This window comes from Misgurnus anguillicaudatus, unplaced genomic scaffold (genome assembly GCF_027580225.2).
Source record: "Misgurnus anguillicaudatus unplaced genomic scaffold, ASM2758022v2 HiC_scaffold_33, whole genome shotgun sequence".
Taxonomy (NCBI): domain Eukaryota; kingdom Metazoa; phylum Chordata; class Actinopteri; order Cypriniformes; family Cobitidae; genus Misgurnus; species Misgurnus anguillicaudatus.
Window position 1 is genome coordinate 5725681 of NW_027395283.1, and position 24829 is coordinate 5750509.

Sequence of the window (24829 nt, forward strand, 5' to 3'; positions counted from 1 at the left end):
GCTCCCTGACAGTGGATTCCTTCACGACCCCCCAAAGAAAATGTATGAAATAAACATTCTAAAACTTAAAATTTGAATTAAACAAAACATTAAATTATACAATGTATTGCTTTTGTTTAGTAGCCTTATTTTTCTGAGGTTTAGTTACACAGAATTTATAATAAAGTAATGTATTTCATAAAATATTATAAAACTGGGGCCCCTGGCACCATCTCGCGGCCCCCAGTTTGAGAACCACTGCTTTAATGTATTTGTTTGCATTGTATTGAAATGCGTTCATTTTTAATGGGCATATTGTATGTGGTTGAAACAGATAGCCTAGTGCAGGGGTAGGCAACATGGAGTGCCGATGTCCTGCAGTGTTTAGCTCCAGGTCTAAACAAGCAGACCTGAACAAACTAATAAAAGTCTATAAAGTCACCTGAAACTACAGGTAGCCAAGGTTTTATAAGGGTTGGAGCTAAAATCTGCAGGACATCGACACTCCAGGACTGACGTTGCCTACCCCTGGCCCTTGTGCATCCCAAATTTTAATATAACACTATAGTTATTATGGCCTTTAAAAACGTTTTTTAGAGGAGATAGAGTAGTGCCCAAAAGGCCCCTGTGGTGCGGCCTAGGCTTTTTTCTCTAATGACATTTTTTTCCTTGCATTACTTTTACTTTTATACTTTAAGTAGTTTTGAAACTAGTACTTTTTCACTTTTACTTGAGTAAGCTTGAGTTAATACTTCAACTTCTACAAAAGTCTTTTTAAACCCAAGTATCTATACTTCTACTTGAGTAATGAATATGAATACTTTTGACACCACTGAGATTTTGTAAGAATGAACAATAATTACATTTCACAAGGAAAATATCAATATAAACATGTCACTTTTGTAAAATTGAACACAAAAAACAACTCTTTAATCTGGCATATAACAACATCTGTAGTTAATGTGCAACTACTAGTGGTGTAATGCTACATTGCAGTTGTTTTGTTTGTGTTGTTCAGTACAAGCAGTGATATTATGCACAAATTCTCAAACAATTTACAATTGCACTTTTCTGGATTTTGATCAAGCAAACTGGCATATGATGTCTTCAAAATCTATGTCTCTAACCAGTTCAGATTCAATGACAAGCAGGGAAAGTGCAGAAAGACGTTTTTGTGTCATTGTTGTCCTAAGTTCATTTTTCACTCGCTTTAGGGGTTGTGCACACCAAAACTTTGTCCAGTTGTTTTCAGCCACGTTTTAATTCCGAATGCCAGCTGTTTTTTCAGCTGTGTGTCAGCTTTCTTCAGCTGAGCGCTTTGGTAGCTGTGATACTTCAGCTGTAAGCTGGTTAAGCCGAAAGTATACTAGGGACGTCCGCGTGCAGCCCAAAATTTGAGACCGCGCGGACAGTGCGCGTACAGTCCGCGTACAACAGCGCATGCGCGTGAAAATATTTAGACAGTGCACTCCACTATAAACAATTAAACAAAGGAAATAGACAGCATTTGCACACACACTATCGTTTTTCTTCTTTAACTTTTACTTCTTCCAAGAACAGAAAGCTGTGGCGCATGTTTGTTTGATTCCTGTTCTTTGTTGTCTTGTTGTTTGTTCTAAAGTGTGTTTGTAATGGTGGATCGGTTACTTTTCTTCACCTATTTCTAATGTTTTAATGTACTGTAAATGTCACCAAATCAGTGCTGCCCTGACTGGCTGGTAGAGTAATAATTTGAATAAGAAATCATTTGTATTGCGTATAGTGTCGAACGCGGCCGTCCGCGTGTAGCCGCGGGGAGTATACTCGAAAAGCTGCGCGCGCGAGCCGGACGCGGAAAAAGTTATACCCCGGCCTTCAGTTGCTGTGGTAATGTCCCGCCCCTCCTCCACTGTGATTGGAAGGCTGGGTGAGAACTGACATTGACGAGCGGAGCTTTTCACTCAAAGTTGAATATTTGTAAACTCGCAGCTAGGGATGCACCGATACCGATACTGGTATCGGGTATCAGCCTCGATACCACATTTTCTAAAGTACACTGCAAAATTTTTCGTTGTGAATTCACAGTAAATAAATGGATAAATTTTGCACGACTTTCACAGCAAGGATTACAGAAATATACTGTGAAAATACTCACAGCAATTTACTGTCATGTTATATCTGTGATATTACAATGCATTGATGTAAAAGCACAACTGTATACTGTAACTTCACAGCTTCAATGACAAAGCAATTACTGTGATATTACAATACATTACTGGGGAATTACAATATTTTGCTATACATTATTACAACAAGGCCATGTACTTTTACAGTGTGTACTGTGAAATTGACAATAATTTACTGTGAATTTACAATGTATACTGTGGAAGTTATGCTAAAATTGTCCAATAACTTACTGTAAAAGTAATGCAGATGAAGCTTTCATTTATTGTGAATTTACAATCACAACTAACCCCCTACCCCCAATAAACAACTCTGAGGTCAAGTCAATGTTAGCCCAATGGCATATTTTATTAACAAATACATATTTTTCAATGTACAGCAGATGCCAAGAACTTCAAAAGTTCAAGAAATTCAATTTCTTAGTCATAAAAGCCATCTTAAAAAGCAGAGAACTTGCGCAAACTTGCAATTCAACTACCAGTCTCAAAATTCAACCAGCTGTGTCACAATAACAGTATTGGACAGGATGGGAATGAGGCCTTCATGGCAAGATAAGAGCGCAAGGTAGAGAGCGATGAAGGAATGTCGTAAAGGGGTCAGGCCCTCCTCTCAGTCTCAAACATTATAATGAGTCCACAAGCAAAAGCATTATGTTAAAATCTTAGTGCAAAGTTGTCTTGAAAAATTACAAAAGGAACAAGGCTACTCAAAAATGAGCCGAACAAAAAAAAAACTATGATGCCCACTCAAAGTCAATAAGTCTCCTCAACAGTGTGCTCACATGAGGGTCAATTGTTGTCCGCTTCTTGGTCTTTGAGCCTCTTTCAGGATTGATGCCCAGGAAGCACCTGTTAATAAGCAAAGATAGTTTCAGTTTTAAATAGACTTAAAGTATGTATTGCAGACAGTATTTATTAAGGTGTGCTTTTTGCTGGGCTTTTCCCCCACATCAAACCCTTAGATCTTACTCACACCATATTTTTTTGCCATTTTTAGCCAAGATGCCTCAGGTTAGGTTTGCCTGAGGCAAAGAGGTTGATTTTCTACTATGAGAGGCCATATCAACGTGCACCGCCACTGAAATGCATCTTCATGCAATTGGCCAGTTGGTAAATTAAAATCAAACCCTGTTGAATGTATGACAAACAAATCCTTTTCAATTAACCTGATCGCATTCCGCTGTACCATCGGCGGTACAATGCGTGTGTTTTGGTTGATAACATCTGGAAATTCAATAACTTAATAAAAACAAACCTAAACATATCACATTTCATTAAAAAGCTGAGATTCTTGTGATTCGAATGATGTAAACCATTTTAAGGGCCTGAGAGCATTTTGTTCTGCTTTTAAAGAAAATTTCATCTACTTCATTCAATACATTCGCATTTTGCAATAGACATTTCGAAATCATCATTACATAGCCCGCCCCAAAACAAAATAAATAGCTCTGATTAGACAGGCAGGTATTTGTCAGCATAACATGTAGAATCCCAGACTGATCTGCAGAGCAAAATTGAATGAGTTTGCGAGATAAAAATGGTCTCACCAGGCTAGCCTCAGGTGCCTTGTTTGTCAGCATTTTCTTTGGCGTTTAATCAGACCCAAAAGTTGGGCGCACAAAAACCATGCGCGAGTGAGAGATACGAGAACACAATTCGCGCGTGGACAAGCGTCATCGCGAGAGCGCACCTCCGCACAGCGCGCACAAATGCAGTCACGCTAGCAAGGGCTTGGATGAGCGCTCGCTCGACTCTCTCTATGCTCTCACAGCTGCACCACACGAGCTCCCTCGCTAAAGATTACTTTTGCGACTTTGAGGGCGGGTCATTGACTGATGTCTCCGCAACTGTGATTGGTTGTTGGATTTGATTATCGACACGCATGATCTCTTGTTCCACAATCCATCTCCATTCAATCTAGGTAGAGAAGACATGTTTGAATTTGACCATTATGTCGGAGTAGGTAATTTATGTTAAAACATTAGTCTTGTTTAAACCATGCAATAAGCTCCCCTTACAAAAGTTAACCATGGTACACAACATGGTTACAGTTGTTAGATAATATCACCTTTTTTAATAAAGTTTTGTACAGGACTATACAAAAGTTTGCTAATGCTAAGTCTGAACCAACTCTGTGACCTGACAATGTCAATATATAGCCTACAGTATATATTGCAAGATGATAAACAGTAAACAAAATATATAATAAAATTGGAATTATTGTTTGGTTTGCAGCCTATTGCATGGATCAAACAAGACTAATGTTTTAAAATTACGTGCTCCAACATAATGGTCATATAAAAGTGTCTTCTCTACCTAGATTGACTGGATACGAATTGAGAACAGAAGATTCTGCGTATCACTGATTAAATCAACCAACCAATCATAGGCACGAAACATCAGTCAATGTCCCGCTCCCAAAGACCCAAAAGTCATCTTGATCGAGCGAGCGTGTGTGGTGCAGCTGTGAGAGAAAAGAGAGGGCCGAGCGAGCGCTCATCCAAGCCCTTGATCGCGTGAATTGTGTTCTGCGCCCTCGCGAGGACGCTTGTATCTCTCACTTGCGCGTGTTTTTTGGGTCTGATTAAATGCCATAATTTTCGACCTCAAAACAATCATTGAGTTGGAAGCCTGTACTATAATGTGAATAAAAAGATTAAATGCAATCTTTATAAAATACCTTTGAATGAACTCCAGCATCGAAGATCCAGCAGCAGGACACACAAGGTAGAAAACGTAATAGCTGCTGAAAAAAGCAGCTACTCCGTGTAAAAAGGTGTAGGCCCATCACGGCATGTCCCTCGATGATATAAGCCATCCAGAGGGCTTCATCATGTCACCTGAAATGAACAGATACAACATTGTGTTATGAGCACTTTTCGATCTGCTTAAGATGCAAAGGGCTATACAAATGTAATTCTTATTATAATTCTTATTATTTATTGTGGTCATGTAGATTTCTAGAATGAAAAAATAATGAGTTAGAAATGTTGATACTAGATCAAAGTAACATTACCTTGAACAATCAAGCAGGGGGTGCTGGGGAGTTTTGCAGTATTGACATCCACAGCAGTGGCACATGGCTGTAACATAGTTAACACACAATAACATGGATTTAGGATAAAGGATAAATATTGTTTATTGGTCCGAGGTAGTAAATCCAGCAGTTCCATGAGTCTGGCGATGCCATGTATAGGTCCAACCTAGCATAGATCATTGGATCTGATTAGACCATTAGCATCTCGTCTGCAAAGATTTCCGGAATTAGTCCGATTTAATAGCTGTCTCTTCTCAAGTTAGAACGTACAATAAAACTAATGGACAATAAAACGTGGCAATTTTCTAGGCTGATTTGATATGGAACTTTACTCTCATTCTGGTTTAATAATCAAGGAAAGTTGCAAACGTACCATGGGAGCAGTGATATCATGCAGCACCTGAAAGTTTCATAAAGCCATTCCTTCCCTTATGTGGATCTTCAAATGCTTAATAAGAGAGACCAAAGTGTCACACTTAAATGCACAAGCCTCAAGCAGACATTTCAAGGGTGTGTCAGGTGGTAGAGCTGATGCGGCAGGCAGTATAGGCCCAGCAGCCTGCAGGTAGGACCTATGCTGCCTACACACATATAAATTTGCAGTGTGTATTCTGTACCTCCATGAGCAGTCAGGCCCCCCACACTGGTAGTAATAATTGGGGGCATTGCTATGCAGTTTTGTGTGCTGAACATAGTTACACACATTCTCAGACAAACAAATTTACAGTTGAACATTGTGGTGCATGTTAACTAGTCACCTACCTAATCTATGTATCTACACTCTTAGGGACCAGTCACACCAAAAGCGTTTATGGCAGTTGCAGGCGCCTTTTTTGAATGATGATTTATGGGCAGGGAGCGTTTGCGCGCTGTTTATGCGCGCCGAGCGCCTTGCGGTTTTCTGCCGCCTGCCGCGCACGCGTTTTGAAGGAGCGCTGAGAGCGGAGAAGCGCCTGACGTCATTCGCGTCTTCCATTGTCCAATCGAATGAGGGGAGAGGCGGGCCTTACGTTGTGGTGAGGGAAGTTTACAGTTGCTTTGAAGAACCGGACTCCACTCGCTCACTCTCTCCTTCGTGTTTGTGCACCTCTCATCCTCAAACAAGGTCAGAGCAAGCGTCCTCTTTTTAAAGTTTCTGCTAATATGACAGTTAACAGCAAAAGAGCGCTCACGCTTCAATATTTGATTGACAAGACAGCTGACTCGGTGGTTGCTTAGCAATATGAAAAGCCGCGCCGCACTGCTCTTTTTTAAAAAAGGCATTGGTGGGGACATAAATAAAATGGTCGCATTGCAAAAACTGTTTATCACCGTTTACTTGACATAAACAACAGACAACTCAGTATGCACTTTACTCAGTGACATCTGACTCGCCACCCCCGGTGCCATCCCAAATTTAATGTACTATAATAAACAATTTGTTATGTCCTGGAGCCTAATAAACAGTAACTGTTTAAGTCTTTGTTAAAAAAAAAAGAAAATCACATTGTAACATATATGAATCCATATTTACTGTATAACAATGAAGAATATGCAATTAATATTTAATTCTTAATTTAATTTTGCCAAAAAAAATCCCAGTGTTGAAGTTGGTATGTATATCATGCTGTTTCCTGAACAACGTTTATTAACGTTTCTGTAGTTCACATTAAATCTTCTTTTCATTAACAGACAGTTAATCAGTGTGAAAAAATAGTTTTAAGTTTAAAATGTAACCTTACATTATGTCTACATCTGTGCAAGTAATGACCACAGTGCAGTAATGTAAAGTATTCAGCAATCATGACATGAATTCATGTTTTTACCATGTTGAGGTTATTTTCTTTCATGGATTAGGGACCCCCTAAATAACCTTGCCACCCATTTATAAAAGGTTGACACAAGTTTGCAACTCCTCAGGTTAACATGGAATTGTCGTGTATTGGTGAAAACACTGTCCTTGAATCATTATGTGACACAACTTGTTCGTATTTTGTGCATGAAACAGTTACAGTGGGTATAATAATACTTTCTTCATCACTTACCTGTAGCCCGAATAATCACACGCGTCTTGTTGAGTGAACTTTGGCGCGTTGTACAAAGTGAAACCATCCTATCACACGTAGCGAGTAAAGACATAAAGTGATGTGAGTTAGAGCGGCGGGACTCAAGAAATGCTAATCCAATCATATTAGCAATGTGAGTAGAGAGGCGGGACTAAAGAAATGCAAAGCCAATCATATTAGCGATGTGAGTTACGGAGGCGGGCATTGCAGAGAACGAAAGCTGTTAACCGTTTGTGTACCACATAGAGCGTCATTTTTACAGAACGGGATTGCAAAAGATTTCTAATCTCATTTAAATGATTCCTGAAAAAATATAATAAGTAAAAAATAGAAAACACAAGAATAAGACGGTGGTTATAACCACCATCAGTGGTTATATATAAATACAGATTAATTGTTTGGTCGAAATTATTGCTAGGGACAATTCAGTCTTCCCTGAATATTGCTAGGGACATGTCCCTAGCGTCCCACCCTAAATCTACGCCCATGGTGTGTGTGTGTGTGTGTGTGTGTGTGTGTATATATCCTTTCCTGGACAGGGATTATTCTAGTCCAAGACTACAATGCATGTTTGAGCTGCTCTAATTTAAAAACACATTGTACTGACTAATTTTAAAATATATCGGTGCCATTGTTTTGTCTGAAGGTGCACACCTGTAGTGTTTTGTAAGGTATGTTTGTAAAAACATCTTAAATGACCTTATTTAAATAAGGTCTAATCCTGGATTAACCTAAACCCTGTCCAGGAAACCGTCACATAGTTTTTTTTTTTCTGTTGCACTTTGAGATTGCTCACTGCAAGTGCATTTACAACTTTTACAATTATTATTCATTCATATCAGGAAAAGTGGGAACCCAAGTGTTAAAACCCTCCCGTTGTCGAACACGACATGAGACTTGGAGAGGGAGGGAAAGATGGCGACAGGAGCGGCAGGCGCTGTTTTAGCTCTCTTAGTTTACAGCTTGCTTCTTAACTTTTTTAGTCCTGCTAATTTTAGTCTATCTGCTGATCATTTTAATAATCACTCATTCTTCAATGTATATGAGAAAACTTTCACTGACAATGTTGGATGGTTGGTTAAACAAACCTATAATGCTTTGGGAAATTTCGGACATGGGAAGTACATTTTAGCGTTAACTTTTATTTATCCAACCATGTACAAGCAAGTGAAGAAAAATTCAAAGCCATCAACTCGACTCCATCGGAATGAAGCTTTAGGCTTAATTATCATGATGTCTTTGTTATTATCGGGAGATATTCATCCCTGTCCCGGTCCACAACACGCAAAAACTAACCTCCATCATTCTGGTGGCCCGGGTTTTGGTGGTTGTGTCTTACACGCGGGCGGAGCGGTGGTGGAGGCTCAGCAAATTGACGCTGCCATTATGGACCGACGTTCCGCTGGCATGGTACATTCCGTGTCGGTTCCAGCTATCCTACAGGTACGCACTTTTGGTAGCGGTACGTTATTGTCTGGCTGTGATCACCACACTAATCTCCTTCGCCCTGTCTCGCTGGTTTCTGCTGGTCGTGTTGGTGCGGGGAGAGACGCGGCGGAAGCCTAGTCAACAGGTGTGTCCGTGGCTGGAGTTGGCGTTCCGCGGCGTGTCCATTCATTGGCGTCTGAGGCCGACCTGGGTTACCATGCTGCGAGCGGGAGTGACGCGGAGATTCATACGAGCTCGTCTGTAGGAGCTGCGCCGATCGACTCACTGACTTCCAGTCTCGCGAACGCTGGTTTAGGTACTTCGCAAGTGCTTGCAAAGTCTTTGCAAAATGGGAAGAGGAAAACTGTAAATCAAGGTATTTTAAAAAACAGAAAAAGTTTTTTTTTTCAGACGGTAAATCAATCAAGAACGATTTGGGATCCTAAAGTTAAGCCAAAAGGTCTCTTAGGTGGTCATTTGAATATACGAAGCATCATATCTAAAAGTGATCAAATACAACATCTTTTATTAGATTCTAATCTAGATTTTCTCTGTTTATCTGAGACATGGCTTCATGAAAATTATCCGTCTGCGGCATTAGAAATACCTGGTTTTAAACTGTTTAGGAAGGATAGAGTTGGTTCGAAGGGAGGTGGAGTTATGATTTATGTGAAAACTAGCATTCAGTGTAGTGAAATCGTTTGGCCAAATTGCACAGATTTGGAATGTCTTGGTCTGAATTTTATACTATCACCACAGATGTCTTTTGTATTAATTGTAATTTATCGACCACCATCTTCAAATATCAGTTTTTATGAAAAGTTTAAATTATTACTACAACAGTGTGATTTCAATAAGGAAGTTATAATTATGGGAGATTTTAATATTAATTGGGAAGATAAAACCATTAGAAAGAATCTCAAACAGATAACTGACAACTTTGATCTGAAGCAAATGATAAATGGGCCCACAAGATTAACTAACACAACAAGGTCTCAAATTGACTTAATTTTTAGTAATCGAGCAGAGAGAATTTTAAAGACTTTTAATATGCTAACAGGTCTTTCTGACCACAATTTGATTTTAGTGACTAGAAAATTGTCTAATAAGAGATTCAATTCATTTAAAAGGAAATATGATTCTTATGGTATTCCAAAACGTAAACTAGAAGATTTCAGAAGGGTGATCCATCAGATTAAATGGGATGATTTATTAACTGGAAAAGACCTAGAGGATGACAGTCAAATATTTTCCAAAAAATTAGAGGGCACGATCAAAGATTTCAGTTGTAAAATTAATCCTAAAAATAGGAAACATATGGTTCCCTGGATGAGTTCAGATAGTCTAGAACTAATGAAAAAACGGGATCTTGCTTTAAAAACTGTAAATCGATCAAAGTTAAGTCATGATAGACAACAATTCGTTATGTTACGGAACAAGGTGGTAAAGACTTTAAGAAAAGCTAAGGCTGACTTTTTTTTAAGAATAATTGAAGAAGCAAGAGGTGATTCTAAAACAATCTGGAATCAGTTAAATTACTTAAAAGCAGGGCTCGAAATTGCGACCATTTTGGTCGCATATGCGACCGAAATTTAATCTGTGCGACCTTAAAATATATTTGGGAGCATTTGTGCGACTGCCCATTATGTTGTGACGCGAGTTGATTGTGATCCTGCGTGCTGGCGCTGTCCCAGGTTCAGTGTTCTCTCCAACGATACATAACCAATCAAATTTCACCATTAAGTTCTTGCGTTTAATGAAGACCGCAGATTGGCTAATATGAGCGTCAGTCATTCCTTGTTTCAGTGAAGCGCGGAAATGTGAAAAGACGAACGCGTCGCGAGCATGACGAGAGCGAGACGATTACAGCCAAGGTTATTACTGTTTCTTTGACGACGATCGGGATTCAAATGTAACTCCACCACCGGAAAATACGAGTTGACGTTAAACCTTTCAGAGAGAGTGGCTTAAAGATTTCGAGTGTCTATGAAAATGTAACTGTTTACTGTAAATCCTGTAAAATGGTGTTAATGGCGGAATCAAAACATTTTAAGCGCCAGACGTACCTTGCTTAAACATGGCGAAAGTGCCAAAAACACAAGACGTGTCATGACAAATGTGTTTATTATTGATGGAGACACCGACCTGTCTGTCAGTGTGTTTAATGGTGTATGTGCGCATGCGCTGGTGAATGGACATTCAACAAACATCCTTGTGGTCCATGTTGCTGTGGAATACGACAATGCTGATGGTATGTTTTTGTTGTATTTTATAAAACATTGCCTATTTAGTAGTAAAAGCATCCTGGTAATGCAGTTATCAATACCAATATATATTAGCCTTCTATATTAGGGTCACTTTTGTAATGTCACAATTAATCAGTGTTTTACGTGTTTGCTAGATTTTCTATGTAATCTTAATCATGTTACCTGTAATTGTAAAATTATTATTGCTGCTATACTATTTCAACAGCATTTGGGTATTAATTTAGGAATTTATGCAGCAAAAAATAAAATAAAATAAAATAGAAGACCAACTTTTAAATGCTGGCCATAGGACGTGTAAAGCCCGGTGGTGGTGTTTTATCTTTAATAAAATAAATCTATTAACATTTACATTGTAGTTGTGGTACTTTTTAATTTTTAGATGGATGCGCCTAAATTTTTGCTGGTGCTCCTAACTCTTTAAAGTTGGGAGCACCAGTGCTACCAAATAAAAAAGTTAATTTTGAGCCCTGCTTAAAAGGAGATAAAATGAAAGATAGGTCATCAGTTGAATTATTGGTAAATGGGAAGCTGACTAACAATCGAACTGAAGTAGCTGAAGCACTTAATTATCACTTTGTGGACTCATTAGTCACAATTGCACAATGTTTCTCTCCTAATTATACCGAGGTTTATCCAGCTAATACAATGGAACAAGCCCTTATTTTAAGGGCAGTCTCTGAATCAGATGTTAGAAGAACAATTGTATCTCTTAAACAATCTAGAGCAAAGGATGTAATTGGTATGGATGTGGTAATGCTTAAAGATCTTAGCGAGTCCTTAGTTAATCCTATCACAAAAATTATTAATCTTTCAGTTTCTCAGGGTCTGTTTCCTTGTGCTTGGAAGTCATCTGTTATTGTTCCTATATTTAAAAGTGGTGATCCTCACTCTGTTAATAATTATAGACCTATTAGCATTTTACCTATAGTTTCAAAGGTTGCAGAGAAATTGATAGCTACACAAATTACTAATTATTTGAATTCTAATTTGTGTGCATTACATCCAATGCAGTTTGGCTTTAGAGCAAACTATTCAACAGAGATGGCTAACTGCTACCTCACTGAAAAAGTCAAGTCTCTATTAGACTCAGGAGGGGTTGTCGGGGCTGTGTTTCTTGATCTCAAGAAGGCCTTTGATACGGTAAATCATAGAATTCTTATATCTAAATTATTAGGTTTTAATTTTTCTCCTCATACTTTAAGATGGATTGAATCTTATTTGTTGGGTCGCACACAGTACGTTGGTATACAGGGTTATAGGTCAGCCCCGCTAAGTATAGATACTGGTGTTCCACAAGGATCTATCTTGGGTCCTTTATTATTTACGTTGTATATCAATGATCTTCCATCAATCTGTCCTAACATTAATATTCAAATGTATGCGGACGACACTGTTATTTATATACATGGACGTAGTGTGTCACAAGTTGCAAATGAACTTACAGAATCCCTGGTTCATGTCACAGCCTGGCTAGAACAATGCTGTTTACAGTTAAACATCTCTAAAACAGTGAGTATGTTCTTTACCAAATCTAATAGTTTGAGTGAGGTGCCAGATGTTTTTATATCAGGGGAAAAAATTCAAGTTGTACCTGAATATAAGTATCTCGGTGTTGTGATTGATTCCAAACTTTCTTTTAAGGCTCAGGTCAAAAAGGTGTGTAATAGAGTGAGATTTAGTATATCAAATTTTAGATTTATTCGTGATTATATGTCCTCTGAAGCCGCTTTAATGTATGTGCATTCTATGATAATGTCACATATTACGTATTGTTTTACTACTTGGTCGCACGCTACTACAACTACTCTGAAACCACTGGAATCCTTGTATAAACAATCACTAAAAATTTTAGATAAGAAATCAGTTCAGTATCATCATTGCTTAATATTGAAAAAATACAATTTACTAAGCTGGGATAATTTGATTAATTATGTACATATTTGTCTATTGTTTAAGACTATTCATAGCCTGAACTCGCCAATAAAACAGTTTGTTAATATTAGAACAACTTCTCTACGACAAGGGGCGGGGAAAGAGGGGATTGTATTATCCCTCTTAAAAAATCTAAATTCAGTCATTCTGTATTTTCAGTTAAAGCTGCAAGGGAATGGAATTCCATCCCAACAACAATTAGAAATAAACACACTCTTGGTTCTTTTCAGTTTCATCTTAAAAACTGGTTACTGACAAATCAGCACTGTCGACATTAGTCTTACACTCTTGACAAATTTGATGTCCTGGTGTAAATTGTTTTTTGGTCTTGTATTGCCTCTTCCTGTTGCCATTTAATTTAAATTTTCCCCCTCTTTTTCTCTCTCTTACTATTGTTAATATTATTATTTTCTTTTTTATGTGTATATGTGTAATGAATGCTATGTATTTTGTTTTAGGGTGACTTTTTAATATTCTGTCAGGGGGCTACAGATGAAAAATAGCCCTTTGGGCTAATTCTGGCACATTTACAATTATGTTCCTTAATGTGCATTGTCCCTGTTTAACAAATAAACTAAACTAAACTAAACTAAACTAAACTAAACTTACTCTAGTTAGCTCAGTCATGTTGTAACTAGGATATCCGCTGGAAAATGTGTTTTCATTGACCGTTTGAATCACAAAGTTATTAAAGTTAAACAGCTAACGGTTAGCCCTGCTAATCTATGATAACCTTGACTAATTGCATAAATGTGCACACATAAATAGTAATGTTTGTCCCATCATTGGTTTTATAAACTTTACAAACACCAGATTTGTCTAAACGGTAATAGTGACATGAAAAATTATAGCAAAACTCTCATTACTAACATTACTAACTATTAGCAAATTCTGTGAGAAAACTTTAAACAATTCTGGACACTTGCTAACAAAATGTGAACTGTGTCATGCGATAAACGTTTATTTGAAAGTAAATATTATACGTATATTAAAATAACATGGGTGTAAGTGCTGCAATCATGCATGGTGCTCACCTTCTTCATTCAGCCCGGAATAGAAGACACGACGGCGGGCGAATGCATCCCAAACAGTCGAGGCTATCCCAAGATTCATTGCGCGCCTGTAACGGCTGAATATTTTAAAATAAACATTTTAAACCTTTATTAAATAAAAGTGTGTATTTATCAGAAAACATTTTTATTGTCACTGTTTTAGTATTATAAGTTTTGTTTTGTGTTAATATTATTCTGCTTATGTTGCGTATATTTCTAAGGTTGATTAATTTGAAATACTGTTGAATAGTTTAATCTACATCAACATGACATATTTACTAAAATAAATTAATATTTTTCTGATTCCATATTTATTTTAATAAGTCAGAAACGTTTCCACTGTGTCCTGCTGACAGGCGCTGGGCATATGCAGCAGCTGACGCAAATTATGGGTCCTCCGAGGGTAGACCGTCTCATTCAGTTCTCTTCCCGAACTTCTGAGGCTGCCACCTTGAAAGACCGAGTGCTCACCTTTTAAGGTTGCATGCTTAGAAGGTCGCAGCGCTTGAATTGGGAAACAGCTTTTGAACTTCAAAACCGCTCTTGAGGAGTCTATCGGTGACGTCACGGACACTACGTCCATGTTTTTTTTATACAGTCTATGGTTCAAAACAGTGGCCGGTTGCATAAACATAGCCGTGACGTTAAGACTGCGTCTTAAGAATGATTCTGACTAACTAGCAATTAGTTAGGGCTAATCAGTCTTATTATTTGGATTTAAATTAGACTAATCTACCTTTCTATGTAACATACTTAAAACAGTTAAGATCAGTCTTGAAGAAAAAAAATGCATGACTAACTTTTAAGACTAGTCTTAAAGGTTTATGCAACCGGCCACAGTTATGTCATGTGACTTCCCAGGGCATATTTCAATACAATATTTCACTGTAATAATACAGTTTAATGCTGTGAAATCCTTAATTTTTTTCACAGTGTTGCTGTGATATTACAGACCTTTTTGTGATATAACAGCAGGTTTTAGATTGCAAGATTTTACTGTAAAATAAGAGTTAAATGCTGTAAAATCCAGGGATACTATAGTTTTCACAGGTATTCATTGGGATATTACAGGGAAACTTAATTACAACAAGTTACGGTAAAATAATACTGTTAATTATTGTAAAATGCTGGTAATTTCTAACAGTGTACTCGTACTCGTTAAAAGTCCCCCGATACCTGGAATCGATGCCACGGTCTGAGAAATGTCTATGTTTGAGCGGCGTGTAAGGGGTTAATGCCTCTTGTGTTGTCCAAAGAGGCAGAGTTTACAACAAACTGGAAAACTAGTCCTTTGTTTTTTTTTGTTAAATTATATGACTAAAGCTGTTACCTGTAAATTTAAATCATGTTTTTTTATTAAGTACTCTGTATCGGTATCGGCAAGTACTGAAATGCAAGTACTCGTACTCGTACTCCAAAAAAGTGGTATCGGTGCATCCCTACTCTCCGCGCTCAGCGCAGAACGCGGAAAAACCTCAGCGAGCCGGTTTTCAGTGCGGAAGAAAACCGCTAGCTGCTGGCTTATTTAAAAAACGCAGAGCTTTCATTGGAAACAATTGAAAACATTTGCCGGCCACGGGCGTAAAAGCTTTGGTGTGCACGCCCCCTTAGAGTAGATAAAGACCTCTCTCCTTCACAGTTAGATACTGACAAAGTTAAATACAGTATAAGTGTAACAAAAACATAAGGAAATGTTGTCTTTAGTTCATTCTGATCAACAATTTGCAGCAGCTCTGCAGGTGAGGTCTTGTCTTTATTAAAATGTCTGAACTGAATCAGTTCATCAGTCAAAGTTTTATTTAGGTCCACTGGATAAGTGATGACAGTTTATCAGCCCTTATGCACAATTCACTTTCTGTACAGTCCTTACAAAAGAGAACACCAAAAAGAACATAGACCTCTTTATAAGCATCAATACGTTTGGCCAGGCATGATTTTAGTTTGTCCAAAATTACATAATATGCCTTGAACTTAAATTTCTGACTTACATCAGTAAATAATACTTCATCTTCGTCAGATGACTCATCCACAAACCGCTTTCTCTTTCGTTTGCTGCAAACATCATATTGTTAAGTCTGAGTAACACCGAGAGCACGAGCAGATTCATCTACCTCAGCAAACTGCTCTCGTAGTGCCAACATAAAAGTGTAATGACTGCAATAGTTCAACAGCAGTGGATAAGACCATGTCGCCTTTTTGCAGATGAATGCTTGTTGCTTTAAATCTGCTTAACACCCGGTTCCACAGTGTAGTCATTATTGTCGTTTCCACATTATTTAGCTTACCAGCGAGTGCGGCAGCATCACATCTTTGTCCGCTTTTTCATTGCAATCTGCAGCAAGTTTTGCAGGTGTAAGGGATCTCAGGTTTCGGAAGGAGAACAAAACTGCAATCGTTCCCCGGTTTCGGACACAATAGGTCTGAGAGCGTTGCTAGAGTATGAATATATTGTATTGCAATATGGAGCGTTTAAGTATTAACCTTAAATCAAAACTAAACAACAGATTTGTAAATGAAAAGGTTTAATTACAGTACTGACTTAAAGTTACAGTTGAAATGGTTACACTATAAATGCATGAAATGGTGAATAATACAAACAATTGACTGTTTCCAATGTATGTGAGATATTACCTGATAAGATAAGAAAGTTTAGAAGAAAGAGAACTGGAACCTAGGCCTAATGGCCTTAACCCCAGTGAAGAAGAAAGGAAAGGGAAAAGGCCAATGCAAAAGCCAAAATGCAAAAGCCCAGAGCTCATAAAAACATTGAGCTTTATCCTCTATCTCTTGACCATGTGACTCAATCTAACTTGATACATTCAAATTGACCAATCAGAAGATCACATTTAACCCCCACTGTACTTGACCAAACCCAACATAATACATTCAAACTGACCAATCAGAAGACCACCTTTAACCCCCACTGTATTGGATAAACAGCTGTGCCAATAGTCTTTGATCAGCACAGGGGGTTGTGACAAGTTGTGACCAAATAATATATTCCTATATTTTTAATCTTACACAAGCGCTTTTCTAATTGTATTGTAGTTTTCATAGAGAGCTTCGGTGGAGTCGGCCCTACGGTTTCATTTTTTGGCATACAGAGGTTTAAGGGTCAAATTAATGTGAATGTCACTGTCATTAAATACCCGATTCCAGCGATGAGTGGATGCGCTGCAAAAGTTATAAAGAGATTGTAAATGACTAAAAAATGATGTGACCTCATCACAGCAATCATCTATGATGTTCACGCCAACGAGATTCAAAGAATGAGCGGCACAGGGCGTGTAATGAATTAAAGGGTTTTGCATTTTCAGGTGTGCTTGAAGTCTGTTATATTTACCGGACATATTACTCACATTATCGTAGCTTTGTCCACGACAATTTGACAAGTCCAACCCCAAGTCTCGCACCATTTTTAGTAGACACTCAGCAAGGCTTGCACCTGTGTGGCTATGGATGGGCTCAAATCAAAGGAATCTTTTTAACTTCTCTTCCCACAGCATTAACAAATCTAAAAATAAATGTCAACTGATCAACATGGGAGAGGTCTGGTGTTGAATCTACAATTATGGAAAAATATTTGGCCTGTTGTATTTCAGCTGCTATTATGTTCTTAGGTTTTTTTTACCCATTAATGATATAAACTCTTTACAGATTCAAGACAACAAATAGGAGGTCTTACCTTAACCCTTCTGTCCATGCTTCTTTAAATGTTCTTGTATAAAGGGGTCAAACTTTGCAATCAGTTCAAGCAAACCAAGATCATTTCTGTTGTGTGGTGATCCTAGTTTTTCCTCATGCCCTCCAAACAGAAGCCCCCTTTCTCCCAAAAACTTGACAACGGCTACTACACGCCTCAATACCTCCTTTCAATAATTTTGTCCTTCATCTGCCAGCAAATCAAAGCATCGACTACAGATATTTGTTTTGCTGTGTTTATTAAAGCAAGCATGTTATGTCGGTGATCTGCACTCTTTTCGTGGTCTGATATCCTCTCAAGATGTTTCCAGTCACAGAAGCCTGTAATAATGTATGATTTTGTGAGGGGAAAACTTTGCATGAATAGAAATAAACCAATCCAGTTGGCGGGGAGTACAGTAGCCATTCCTTAGAAACAATTTTGTTGTTTTGGAGACTGTAATAATTTATTTGTAAGAGAACGTGTTCTTCCCCCATTCCACAATCTCGCACAGATGTTGGATATTTGGCAACCTGATTCTGATAGACTGCAGCCCCATGTTGTATACTCTTCTCTCACTTTTTCTTTGATGAAACCCCACAAGGCCAGATCACCAGGAAGAACAAACCTTTGATTGTCAGTTTCATCATCCACCTCAGTCTGGGTGTAGGAGTTTAAGTCTAGCTGGTGGTCGATTGTTTCTGGATGCTTTGGCTCATCAGGTGCACTTCTGTTTATTTGATCGCTAATTGATTACTCAACAGAGCATACATTTGCGCCATCGTTAGTGCTGCTAACAGACTGCTCGGCACCAGAGAATAAAAAACTGCAATGTCCTTTTTCTTTGTCTTTTTTTTAAATTTACATTTGGCTGCTACCGCTTCTCTGATATCTTCTTGTTGTTTTTGGCGCAGTCCGTCCCTGCCATGTTCACATATGCCTAAACAAACTGAACCAAGACGAAAAAGCAGCAGGTTCTGAAACATAGGGCCCTATTTTAACGATCTAAGCGCATTGTCTAAAGCGCACAGCGCAACGTCTAAATGGGCGTGTCGGAATCCACTTTTGCTAATTTAACGACGGGAAAAATGGTTTGTGCGTCGAGCGCATGGTCGAAAAGGGTTGGTCCTATTGTAATGGGAGTATTTTGGGCGTAACGTGCAGTAAACCAATGAGAGTCAAAGCTCTCATCCCCTTTAAAAGCCTGTTGCGCTGGCGCTATGTTTAATCCCTATTTAGATGACGAACTTTGTAAACTGAAAAACTAAGCGGAGGAAAAAGATCTGCAGTTTAAGATTAATGTTAAATAATTATGTTTTCTTTCACTTGTATTGAAATTGTTATTTTTTTATTAAAACCTTTAAAACCCGTTTTCTTTTAGTCATGGAAGTAAAAAAGCAGGCTGGTAATTGCCTTAAATGTATGGCTATCCAATATCATAAAAAAATAATTTACAAGTATGTAAGATAATTTTTGTACTATAAAAATACTTACAGGAGATAAAGAATTTACAAACGGCTCTCCTCACGTTTCAGCACTTTGGACAGCGTTTTTTAAGCAAATAGTTTTTTTTAGCATTACTTAAAAATGTTTCTCATCTCACCATATCCACAGGTACAGAGTCATCATATACAATAAATCCGTGAAGTAGCATTTAAAAACATTTAAAAACAGACGCATTTGTTTAAAGCAAAGCATTTATTTACTTACCAGGCTACAGTTGAAGCAGCTCTTTGTGCCTTTTAACGTCTCATAATTAGTCCTCATTTATGTCCAAGAGACTCAATAATAATCTTTTACATTCAATTCTTTAATCTTTCATATTTAAAAGCATTTTTGTGCTGCTGCGCATTCATGTACTTTGTGATAAGCAAAACCCGCGTTGTCCTCCCGTTTATAGGCGCATATTACTAATGCGCTCTTTAAATAACATAAAACACATTGCGCCATTGACTTTAGACTTTAGAGCAGGTTTTTGTTGGTCAATGGCGTAGTCTATTTTAGTTGCCTCAAAATAGCAACGCGCCAACAATGCGCCTGAACACACCTCGTTTTTCAGACCAGAACGCCCATGGGCGCAAATGCATTTGCTATTTAAACAACGCGGTGCTAAACGTGAAAATTAGGGTGGAAACTAGCGAAAGACACTTGCGTCGCGCATTGCGCTGCATTGCGCCGGGTGTAAGATAGAGCCCATAGGCTCAGGTCTAAAACCACCCTAAGATGTCATCAGACAAATATTGTTCAAAATTTGAAGACAACATTTATAAAAAGTTTTAGTCCACTTTAAATGTTGAATGGTGAATTTTAATTTAATCTCAGTAATGTATTTGATATCTGAAGCTGATTTTATTCAACATTCATCACAACACTTTAACTCTTACTGAAAGTCACAAACATAAAACATTACAATTGAATTATGGTGTGAAGAAAAGTAAAAAACAAAATCATTTAGAAATAAAAACATAATAGAAAATTTGTGTGTCTCTGTTCTCCACAGGTTGTGGAGGTGTGGTATCACAGATGAAGGTTGTGTTGCTCTGACTTCAGCTCTAAGATCAAACCCATCACACCTGAGAGATCTGGATCTGTCTCACAATAAACTAAGAGATTCAGGAGTGAAGCTGATCTCTGATGTACTGAAGAATCCTGACTGTAAACTGAAGACACTGAAGTAAGATCATCTCTCTGATAGTCACACATGTACTGAGGTTTAGTTACACATAAACTGTATGAAAAAAACACACTAAACTGTAAAGGATCTGATCAGTAAACAGATACATCACAGGGAACTACACTAACCTTTTCCACTGGTGGCACTTGCGCTACCAACTTTTTCAGTTACTTGCGCAAAATATGATTTGGTCACACATATTTTTTTCAAGTTATTTAAGGCGCTCTGGATAATAATGAAACTGTATTGCATACAGATATGCTTTTTATTTTACTTGCCATCTTTTAAACCACATGCCTTCTTGTTTTCTTAAACGTTGCAGTGTTTCCCACAGATCTGAAATTTACTTGTGGTGGAAGCCGGTCATTACCCACTGACAAATAATGATCTACTATACATGTGACGAAGAACTAATAATGTGTGACACAACACAATACATACTGATTTATTGAAAATTAATATTAATTTCACATTATATTTCATTAATCTAATCACCCCAAACTTTCTTTGCCATTAACAAAGCTGACACTGTTTGTCAAAGCACCACGAAAACACTTAATGTTTTTGCACTGATATATGAAGCAATTAGACCCCTTACTTTTATCAAACTCAATATAATACAATACTATGTATAGTATATTAATAGACAGTGCAGGTCTATAGATTATAAATGTGACTGATGTTATGATGGTTATAATTTCTATTAGATATGCACTTTTACTGCTTATGTTCTATCTTTCTATTTCTCTCTTGCCGACTAAAAAAGCTTAATCCACTCATTATTTCAGATTTAAAAGTCTACTTTCTGTCCCGATGACAGACTTTACATTGCTTTGCGTTTTTTTATATCCCGGGTCAGCTTAAGCTTTGCTCGTTCATTGCAATATGGGCTTGACATTAGCACTGCTTTATTGCTACAATCTCTGTGCAAACTTTTTAAATATGGATATGGTTTTAGAAAAGATGTGGTTAATTAATAATAAGATTATTAAAAACATGTGAGATAGAAAATGCAGCGCGTGGTCGTAACAAGAACCATCGCCATAGAAACCGGAGGCACGCTGAAACTGCACTCGAGCTTTAGCGCGGTAGCGCTCATGGCCGTTTTCCGATCGACTCGGGTTATACACACAATATTAATCAGACTTGGGACCCAAAGTAATTAAACTAGGTCCTAACCAGACCCGACTGACCATTTAAAATATAAACCCGGAACCATACGGGTCCCGCATCCTCAGTGAAGAAAGACCTCTGCTCAAGTTCAGAAACATGGAAGACACTGAGCTTGCTTTGCGTCGCACCAAGTTCATTGAGAAACAGAGAGCACGCGAACACAAGACACGACGTGCTTTCACGCAAAATGAAGCCAACGTGTTGAAGGCTCAGAGCACGTTATAAAACGCATTCTTAAAATCCACATTTCTGTTTCAATAAATGCTCATAGTAAATCATAGCATATTGTCTAAAACATTAGGTAGCACATTTGCGACCCATTAAAATTACGGTCGCAATGGCAGTTCAAAAGGTCGCATATGCGACCATTTTGGTCACGGTGTAGTTCCCTGCATCAACAGTCTCACAAATAATTATGAGACATCGATACGTCATCAAAGTACTGAAGTGTTTCACCACAACACAACGGACCGACTACCAAAACACACTTATAGCCAATCAGCAGTAAGGAGCGTGTCTACCAACCGACATCCTTGCCAGGGTTGCGTATGTGTGGGGAGGGTCTTTTAAAAGAAGGTCCAGATTCTATTGGGGTAGGGGCGTGTTTATTTAGGTGATTTCAAATATCAACATTGGCTTTCAAACATTGTGCACTCCGCCTTTAAATTACATAACCGGTGCGTCTATAGACAACACACACAAGACATTTATCCTCACCGGGTGTCCACAGAAGACAAACACTCAAGAGTCACACAACATCTTGTCCATTATAAACACTAGGGGTGGGTAAAACTTGATTCTTTGATGCATCGTGATGCGGGCGTGAACGATTCTGAATCAATTCACAAATGTCAAAAATTGATTCTTAAGAGTTATTTTACAAAATAATAATGTGAAGTTATCAGAACCAAACTCAACTGTGGGAGTGGTGCTGCACACGGACATATGAGGGGCCGTACAAGCCAAAATTCATTCTGGCACTCTCACTCACATACTCACATACATTCTCCTTTCACACACATACATCCTTCTTTCACTTGTATACCATCTCCTTTCACGTACATACATTTCTACTCTCTCACACACATGTATTCTCCTTTTACATACATACATTCTCCTTTCACACACAAACATTCTTCTTTCGCATGCATATATTTCAACTCTCTCATACACATACATTCTCCTTTCACATACACACATTTCTACTCTCTTACATACATACATTCTAGACCTGTTTGAGTCGCGACTCACTCGGATCTTTAACCCGGATCTTTAAATTAACTCATGAGTCGCGAGTCTCTAGTGTCATTTACCCGGATCAGTTGAGTCCTACTACAATTCAATGTAAAACCATAAAGAGCGCCACCACACACACAAACCTCTTTCAACATTATTGATGAGACTTCGCTCGCACTCCAGATCCACTCGTAACGGCTGATCAGCGCGAGAACTGACCCGAGATTCTCACTCAGAGCCGGAAACATTGCAAACTCGAGAGACCCGCGCGAGCCGCGAATTGACCCGAGATTCTCACTCAGAGCCGGAAACATTGCAAACCCGAGAGACCTGCGGATCCGCGCGAGCCGCGAACTGACCCGAGATTCTCAGAGCCGGAAACATTGCAAACTCGAGAGATCTGCGAATCTGCTCTGACTCGAGAATCTTTCAACTCGTAACCGGCTGATCCGTAACCGGCTGATCAGCGCGAACTGTTTCTCCGGCTCTGTGGGCTGCATAAGCAGGACACAGTTTTTTTCTATATTATTATGCTATTATTATTAGGCCTGTTTTTTAAATGGTCGACCATACACACCAAACCTAAAACCTATATAAGCATGTTATCTCAGAAGTGAAAGGCTTTTGTTGTGGATTTGCTTTTGAGGAGACTTCAGTCGCTCTATAGATCCACTAACCGGCTCCGGCTGATCCACGCGAATCAGCCGGTTAGTGGATCTGTAGAGCGAGTCCCATGGTCTGCGAGTCTGCAATGTTTCCGGCTCTGAGAATCTCGAGTCGCGTGGATCAGCCGGTTACAAGTGGGTCTGTATTGAGTTTCCTTGGCGATTTAGCAATACTGACTCAAGTGATTTAAGTGACTCACACAACCCGGATCACTTTAGTGAGTGACTCACAATAACCCGGATCCTTAAAAGGAGTCGAGTTTGCCAGGCCTAATACATTCTCCTTTCACATACATACATTTCTACTCTTACACACATACATTCCCCACAAATATAATAGCAACAGAAAAGGTAACTAATGAATATTGATGATGGGCCATTTAATTATTTAAAAATAATGCACACTCGAGTTGGTATTGCTTTGCGCTACGTGGCCGATACACCATGAGAGGTGCATTATTTCCAATGGTGAGTACACTGTAAAAAATACACAGTATGTTTATCAAACCAAAACATATTTTTATGTTACATTAACTAATAAATTCAGGTTGAAATTGTTTAACTAATTTTTTTAAGTTAAACTTTTTAAACTTAAAATAGTATGATGAATTTACTTGCAAATTGTTTACACTTGAGTTTGGAGTAATGGGAACAATGAGAACAAGTTGGCCTATTAATATTTCTATATTTTTTCTTCAGTATTTATGTATAATTTGTTCTAGTTGTATATTATCAAAACTGAGCAAGCAGGCAATCATTGTTAATCTACTGTTTTATTCATTTTTTCAATTAATTTATTTTGCTATCACACATACTGTATATGCTTTATTTGTTGAAATTAAATAAATTGTATTTCACTTAAACTTGGCGTATAGTGATATGGAATGTAATGCTGCCCACAGACCTGGAACTACTCTAATGCACACCCGTAAAATGTTTCTCAACCAAATAAGCATTTAACAGTCCCATGATATAAACTGTTATATAATACTATTATATAAACATTTACAAAATAAATAATAAATAATCCAACATAAAGCCAACAGAAGATATGTGACCCTCCTGGCAAAATTAGTCTGAATGAGCTAATTTAAAAAAAAAATAGTTATTTATATTTTGACATGCTCTATGTATAATTTGTTGGAATCTGACAAAAAATGACAGAGCTACACCTGTTTTAAGTTGACAGAGTTAGCATATTCAATTTTGAGAAAAATCAAGTTTCTTGAAAAATCGAAAATTAAATCGCTGCATACATACCTTAAAATCACTGGTAAAACTAACAGATTTAGCACACACAAAGTCAAAAACAATATAGGAAGAATATATGTTAAACTTTGTTTTTCTTTTGTTGTTTGATTGACAGCTTTAAGATGTAATGCAAGGATCTAATATAATGTAACACATCCGATATTTTTTCCCAAAAGTTAACCAAACATTCAATTACAGATTATAGGTCCTACCTGCATGAATTCTTGTCAAAACAGATATTTTTAC

At 37.9% G+C, this 24829-nt stretch overlaps 1 long non-coding RNA gene across 1 annotated transcript; it reads right to left on the reverse strand.

The window, feature by feature from the left end:
* Positions 1-2465: 2465 nt before the first annotated feature.
* Positions 2466-5966, reverse strand: LOC141363231 (uncharacterized). Its single transcript, XR_012368761.1, has 4 exons — positions 5941-5966; positions 5158-5224; positions 4822-4981; positions 2466-2990 (listed from the first exon to the last, which is right to left on the reverse strand). It is a non-coding gene; the product is annotated as an uncharacterized lncRNA (long non-coding RNA).
* Between the last annotated feature and the right edge of the window lie 18863 nt (positions 5967-24829).